Source organism: Trematomus bernacchii, unplaced genomic scaffold (genome assembly GCF_902827165.1).
Source record: "Trematomus bernacchii unplaced genomic scaffold, fTreBer1.1, whole genome shotgun sequence".
NCBI lineage: Eukaryota > Metazoa > Chordata > Actinopteri > Perciformes > Nototheniidae > Trematomus > Trematomus bernacchii.
In genome coordinates, this window is record NW_022987720.1 from 28,417,969 (window position 1) to 28,426,073 (window position 8,105).

Sequence of the window (8,105 nt, forward strand, 5' to 3'; positions counted from 1 at the left end):
GTGTTTCGTGCCTGCACCACGTCTTTTTGACCAGAAGCTGTGTGGTTCATAAAAACATTTTCTTACTCAATATCTTACCCTAAGCCTAACCCTATCCCTTTTTATTTTAAATTGTATAATGTCGGAGTTTTTTTGCCATCAGTGAAGAAAATAAATGGCTCAGAGCCTCAGAATACTGACATCTGTATTTTTTGTCATCTTTTTTTCCTTCTAATTTGTTATTATTTGGTGCAGGCACGAAACATACTACCAATAGAAATACATTGCTTCTTAAATCGTTCTGAGCCAGAATACTGAAATCTGTATTTTTTGTCATCTTTTTTTCCTTCTAATTTGTTATTATTTACATTGCTTTTAAAATCGTTCTGTGTGACACGAAAAAAATTGTGAAATCGTGTTGGTGAACGCGAATCAATAGATGAATTTCGTGACTATAACACGAAATGCCGTGAGACTGTGTTGGAATAACAAGCATCTCCAAATTCCTGCAATAAAAGGATTGCATGTCTTTGTTGGTGGACCCTAAAAATATAATGTGTGCGCGGTTACAGACACAAACATGGTTGTAAGGCTTAAAATACACGCAGACACTCCCTTGCATTATTTGTATGTTTCCCAAGAGAAATGGCCTTCTTCCTGCTGTTGTTTTGTTGATGCCAGTTGAAGAGGGGAAGCCGGTGATGCCGCAGAAGGTGAGGCACATGCCTAACATGCAACTGAAACAGAAGACATCATATCCAAGTTAATCCATTTAGACATCACAAATAAGTACATAAAGAAGCAGGAACATAACATCCAACGTACTGAAATAGGCACAAACTCAGACAAACATTGATGGTTACAGTCTTGGTCTTAGCGTGACTGATCTATTACTAGCTTTAACCCTGTTGCTGTTCCGAGGCAACTACTAGCATGCGGTTAGCGATAGCTGCATTTTTAAAACTGTTTGTGCATCGGGAGAATTGATGTGCCGTAGTGGTTGGTAAAGCTGTCTGTGTTTGCAGTTCAAATGTGTGGTGGAGCTCCGATTTAGACAGCTATGTAACACCCTGTAATTCCAAAAGTCCACTCAAACCTCACTGCGCTGGAAGGAGAGTGACAGGAAGGGGTGCGACAGTTTTCTCTGGCACCACAAATACATGCGTGTGTGCAAAAGAGTCGACATACATTCATTTGTGATCGTCTTATATACATACTGTGGGTGTTGGGAAACAAGCTAAGATGAGGTTAGCATTGTAGCACTTCTGGGTTCTCAATGTAAACGTTTTTTTTAAAATAGGGTTATAGGGTTGAAGACCTGAAATAAGATACGTGGTTAACCCAAGCCCAAGATATCTTTATGTTTGTTCTTTAACATACAGTAAATACATCAGTAAATACCCCACTGGTGAATGTCTGAAGCTTTTAATGGTCATAAAAATGGCAGTTGCTAACAAGTGGCTAAATAAGACGACTAAACGTCAAAGCGCCAAACATTAGACGCCTTTAGCTTAGCGGTGGTGAAGTGAAGTCATGTGACCGTGCTGTAGTTCCTTTACAGCGTATCATTAACTTTTCGCATTTCTGTGTGAGTATCCGCAATTTATTTTTGCTTGTTTTCTGCAAAACTGTTTTCTAAAAGGCCCTTTTAATGCTAACTTTGGTTTAGCCTACAAAAATACGTTATCACTGCACCCCTCTATGGAGGAGAATTATTCTTCTAAGCATGTAAACATATGTGTTAATGAAATCCTGTGAGGTCTGATTTGTATCACAAGGGATCAGCCACATTGTCTCCAGTGGAGCCTTCTCTGTCAGCGAAAACAAAAACATGCTTTCGTAAAATATTTCACACAGTAGGTCATGAAAATGACAAACTTTTTCAAAGTTCATTCGGTGATAAATAACATTGACCTCAGGTTTAAATGTTCTGATGTTTTTGTCCAAGCTTCTTGTTTGCTGTAATAAGAATTCTTCACTTGACTCTGACCCTCTGGTGCTATTGATGTTGATTCCATGTTAAACAGGAAATTGCATGGTATTACTCTGGGATATTTACAAGATCTCATTAGGTTGCTGGTGCTGCCATATATGACATATAGTTGCAGAGCTGAAAATGAGAGGACATATTAGCTGCATTGACCATAAGTGGTTTCTATGGACATTTATCACAGCACCCTAAATATCTTAGACAACTTCACTACGTACTGATATTAATTTCACACCTATAATCACAATTTCATTACATAACATGTCATGTATTAGATGCTTTTATCCAAAGCCACTTACATACATTCAATACTGTGGGCAGTCCCCACAGGAGCAATTTGGGGTGAAGTGTCTTCCCCAGGCACACAACGACACAGCCTCCTAATTTTCGTCATATTTCGTCATATTGTGAGAAAAGCACAAAAGAGTGCAGTAGTATAAAATACAAGAATACAAATGTCAGTTTAGTATAACATATGGATAGTTCTTTGATTTATTAAAAGGCAGCAGCAAAAAGAAAAGTCTTAAGCCCTGATTTAAGGGGATATTGTGAGAACCACCAGCCTAAATAGTGAAAGCTACTGTCCCAGTATCCTGCCTACAGAGGATAAATCACATGTCAAGATTTAAATCTGTCTCTATTACTCATGCACCCATCCCTCTCTTTCTCTGTCTCTGTTTTCCACAAAAAAAAGAAAGTCAGAAAAGACACATTCTTCCCAGAGACAAAGGGGCGATTCTGTGCAGCCGCCAGGCTTGAGTCATAGCTGGAGGGGGGAGGGGGGGATGGGGGGAGAGAGAGCCGGGGGGTTCTGCACCAGGCTGGATCAGAGGGGGTCAAACATAGAAATACAACCCACAGACACTGGTGCTGTTGAATCATATACATTTTGTAGGTATACATGACAGCGTTTCGAAATAAATTCTGATATTTGGGTTTCTATCCAATTTTTTAAAGGCAAGGCAAGTTAATTTATTTTAAACACAAGGCAATTCAAAGTGCTTTACAAAAATGTAAGACATTAAGAGCATAAAACACATAAGAAACATTAAAAAGCAAAGAGAATAAAACATGAATAGTTACAGTGCAGTGTAAGATGTGAATAGTTCAATTAAAAGCAGCGGCAAAAAGAAAGTCTTGAGGCTGGATTTTAAAGTAGTCAGAGTTGCAGCGGACCTGCAGGTTTCTGGTATTGTTCCAGATATTTGACAAGACCCCTAACCAAATTCTCACATTCCTCTACCCCTGGTCTTCCCGTGAAATTATAGTTATTTTGACACTTTTCTAACCATTTTATATTCCTATCATCCTTCTCTTTCATCCATTTTGAATCCCCAGACAACACATGTTCCCTGTTTTACTGTTACCCGAACCCATCTTTGACCTTTAAAGCCATTGCTTACTCACTTGTTGTCTGGAGAGACATTAATATCAATGAATTGTAATTTATAACACGAACAATGTTGGAACAAGCTCCCTATAGACATCAGGACATCAGAACGTTTACAAATGTTCTGTCGCAGACTGAAAACCCACCTGTTTTAATTGCACCAACATAATTCTCTGTAGCAAATGGTTTGGCTTATTGATAGATAATGCATTCGCAGGATTCTTGCTATGTGTTTCCTCATTGTTTTTGGTTGAATACACTTGTTGTATTATCGCATTGACTTGTTTTTATTTATTTTTTGAAGGCACTGCTTTCTCACTTGTTGTCTTGAGAGACCTCAATATCAACTAATGTAATTTATAACACGAACAATGTTGGAACAAGCTTCCTATAGACATCAGGACATCAGAACGTTTACAAATGCTCTGTCGCAGAATCCACCTGTTTTAATTGCACAAACATAATTCTCTGTATCACTTAAACTAGATTGGCTTATTGATAGATAATGTACTTGCAGGATTCTTTCTTTTTGTTTTTAAATGTGGTTCCTTATTGTTTTTGGTTGAATGCACTTGCTTTAACTCACTAAACGTAATGTTAAAAATGCAACTTCTGCACAGCCTATTTCTGTTTGTCACGACATCACACATTCCAGCATGAGCAAACTGTGGGGTTCAGAGCGGACGTCAATGGCTCCTCTGTGCAGCCGTCACCTCAGAAACAACAGGAATGCTCATCCAATGCAACCCCCCCCCCCCCCCCCCCCCCCCCTCTCTCCCTCCATCAGACCGAGGCATGGTGGACGAACTGGTCTGTTGGAAGAAGAGACAGAGAGTACGTGAGAAACACTGATGCAACGAGACAGAGACATATTGAAGTGACTGTTATTTTGTATATATTGATTGTTGTGCTTTTATTTAGGTCTTAAAGTGTGCACATGTATAAATGTGTCTTTTGATAGGTATATACATATTTTTATATATTTGTTTTTGTATTCGGGATTGTGGGAAACGGTATTTCGACCTCTCTGTCTGCACACACAAACTGAAAGATTGACAATAAAGTTGACTTTGAGAAATGGACAAAGAAAGGAACAAGTATGCAAGAGTGATAAGAGAGGTACAGAAAGAAAGACATAGGAGGGATGGGCTTCTAATATATATATATATATTTAACATGTTCATACAAATGCTCAACTTTTTACTGTGATATCCTGTTTCAATATTTACTTTATCACTTTATTTTTGCTGTATTATTATTTTAATTTGTATTCTATTTTTATCTTTATTCTTACTTTGTGTGAATCCTGTTTTTCATTCGGACACTCCTGCTGCCATAAACGCCTGCATTTCACCAAGGGGATAAATAAAGTTCCATCTCATCTTGTCTTATCTTATATTAATCCAGAGATGGAGGTTTCACAAGCATCTATACCTTCAGGGGACGTTTATAGAGAGAGCACCCTCACCTGACTTCCTGTAGCGTCTAGTAGAAATGAGCTCATAATATCTCCGTCTACATGAACCTGCAGTATCTCCAGCAGCAGCACTGAGACCCTGAAGGAGGCCTGTTTATTCAGAGGAGGCCCAGACGGAGGGCAGGCCCACATTTCCTGTCCACATGCCAAGAAAAAGACACATTCTTCTGCCGGGCACCCCATATTTCCTGTCTGCTTCATGGTGGAGCTGCAAGACATTTCACACCACACCCTCCACCCTCCACCCTCCACCCTGCACCCTCCACCCTCCACCCTCCACCCTCCACCCTGCACCCTCCACCCTGCACCCTCCACCCTCCACCCTGCACCCTGCACCCTGCACCCTCCACCCTGCACCCTCCACCCTGCACCCTCCACCCTCCACCCTGCACCCTGCACCCTGCACCCTGCACCCTGCACCCTCCACCCTCCACCCTCCACCCTGCACCCCAATTTAAGATGCCACTCTTGCGCAATAAATGTAAATAATATCCTACTTTTGTATTGAGTTAGCTGTTATTTAGCCATTCAAAAGTGTTTTATTGGTCAGATAGTCTACATATTTTTATATTCACGGTCAACTCTTTTAGTTCTGTTTTATCTTCTATTTTGAGATGTTTGTATTTTATAATTGTTTATTTTCTACTATTTCTAATTATGTGCAATACTTTGTTTTATATGCTGCTGCAACAAAAACATGTCCCAATTTGGGATTAATAAAGTATATTTGATCTTATCTTAAAGGTCCCATGTCATGGCCATTTCTACTGATCATATTTCCATTGTTGAGGTCTACTAAAATAGATTTATATTTTGCAATTTTCCAAACTCACATTGGTTTCTCATACAGCATCTCTGTATAGTATGTGTATTCACCAGGTATTCACTCTCTGTCCTAAACGGCTTGTTGGAGCTCCTGCCCCCCCTCTCCCTGTGAGCCCAGTGTGCTCTGATTGGTCGGGACGTTGCGAGGCTCACTGCTGCGAGGAGCGGACAGGTTTCCGGGTCGGCGATACAGCGGGACATCGCGAAACTCATCCTGAGCACACACAAACACTCACAGCCGAAGTAAAAACAATAAGTATGGCTTGATATTGAGTACGAAAAAGGTTTATAATGCTGTGAGAATGGGTCTGCGGAGAGCATTTCTCCACGATCCCAACTCACCAGCGTTCAGGGAGCTCTATGCAAGTCAATGGGGACTCCCTGTTAGTTAGCCAAGGGATCCTGGTGTGTGAGGTGCTCCGCGGATTGGTCCATTTGGGCCAATCCGGTCATTTGTTGTTGATTTGGGTGTTCACACGTCACAGAACCCAGGAAGCAAACAATGGAAAATGAGGAATCTCCAACGAGGCGTTCTGGGGCAGCATAGACAGGTCTTTCTGTGTTAGAGTTTTACTCGCTACAGGGTGTACTTTGAGGGTTTGTGACTCTGCAGACCGTTTACATGCAGAAAAACCTTCATAACACACAAGGGGACGGGTAATAACCGGAAAAGCATGACATGGGACCTTTAATTCTACAATAATACTAAAACACAGCATCTTCTTCCTGTCTTATGAGTACTTTTACACTGTGATGATAAATCTGACATACTTCTACTCGAGTCATATTTAAATGCAAATTATAGTGGGGTATTCATTTACTCATTAATGCATCAATCTTTATAATCCAACAATATGATACTCTGAAATGAGCCATTGTGCATAATGAGTACTTTACTTTGATTGTATATAATTGCAAAACTTTGACTTGTATCAGAATATAAGTACAATACCTTATTGCTTCTTCTACCTCCGCCTGTAATCACCACATTAACTATCATAATGCTTTTTGGCATGATGCGTTTGCCTCCAGGCTTCTCGTTTAACGTCACTTTCTGCTTTCATTCCCGAAGCTCACCCAATTAATCAGCACGATCGAGTTATCTGGAAGTACTTTATATCAAATAGTTTGACTCATCTGTTCCTCTTAATCAATACAGTCATTCTGTGGGACCTGAAAGACAGCAAAACATGACTGTGTAAGGAAACAAAGGATGAAACTCTGTGTCATGGATTCATCAGATCTGTCAGGTATTCCTTGGCAGTGATGGTGACTAACAGACTCTCCTGAAGGTAATTCCCACAGCACAGAGCGGTTCCTCCTGTAGGTTCAACAGATGAGAGGCTATTCTCTCACTGCAGTAAACACCTGTAACACTGACTTAGAGTTAATGAGTCACATTTTCTTTAAGTCTGAATCCTTTGAGAAGCTTTCAAGGCATAACTCACAATTTAAGGGGCAGGTCAAATAAGATGTTCTTCTCCCTGCTCCTTTCCACCATGCACTATAAAAAAAAAAACCAGTGTACATGTTTTGTTTTAAAATAACTGCCATGTGTGGAATAAACAAATACATACATTGAAGAGGCTATTCAGTGTTTTTTCTTATGTCTGTCTGGGAAAATATATAATACAAATCTAAAGGAAGAAAAAGTATTCAGTATAATGCAAGACGTTCTCAGATTAAGTACAACTATTGCTGCAGTTTCAAAGTACTCCATTACAAGTAAGAGTTATGAGTTTAAGTAAAAGTAGTCATACCTTGGTGTAGAAATACCCTGTTGCAAGTACAAGTCCTGCACTCAAAGTAAATGTACAAAAGTATTATTGTACTCATTGTGCAGATTGGCCTATCAATGGATTATAAATAATGGTCCATTCATGTGAACATAATTTGAATTTTGCAGCTTTTGAAGGTGATTTTTAAACTATTTTTCCTTTGTTTATTAATATATTTTTATTAGATGGATGATAAATGGATAAATACCTAATTTATCCCAAATTGGGAAATTATTTTTGTTACAGCAGCAGTTTGTTCAGGCATTAAAATCTTTAAATCTTTAAAAAATTGTATGAAAATAATACAATTAAATACAAATAAATACAGTTGTGTTAAATAGCTGTTGTGCAAAATGTTCATGGTTATGGAGAGGGAGACACTAAAACGTAAACTGAATTAATAATATGAACCAACAAAGTTATTAATGTGGTCAAAAAATGTAATGGATTAAAAACTGTACCTCAAAAATGTATTAAAGTACAATACTACTACCAGTATTGTAATGGTGTGTTTATGGGCGGGGTCACAGCCTTTAGTGGACACTCATTGCTTGAAAGCGCCATCTAGTGTTTAAACATACACCCATTACACAGATGTCTTCTCATCTAACCTTTTCTGACCAATAAAACACTTTTGATAGAGGAAATCCGCCGTGACGAGGTGAT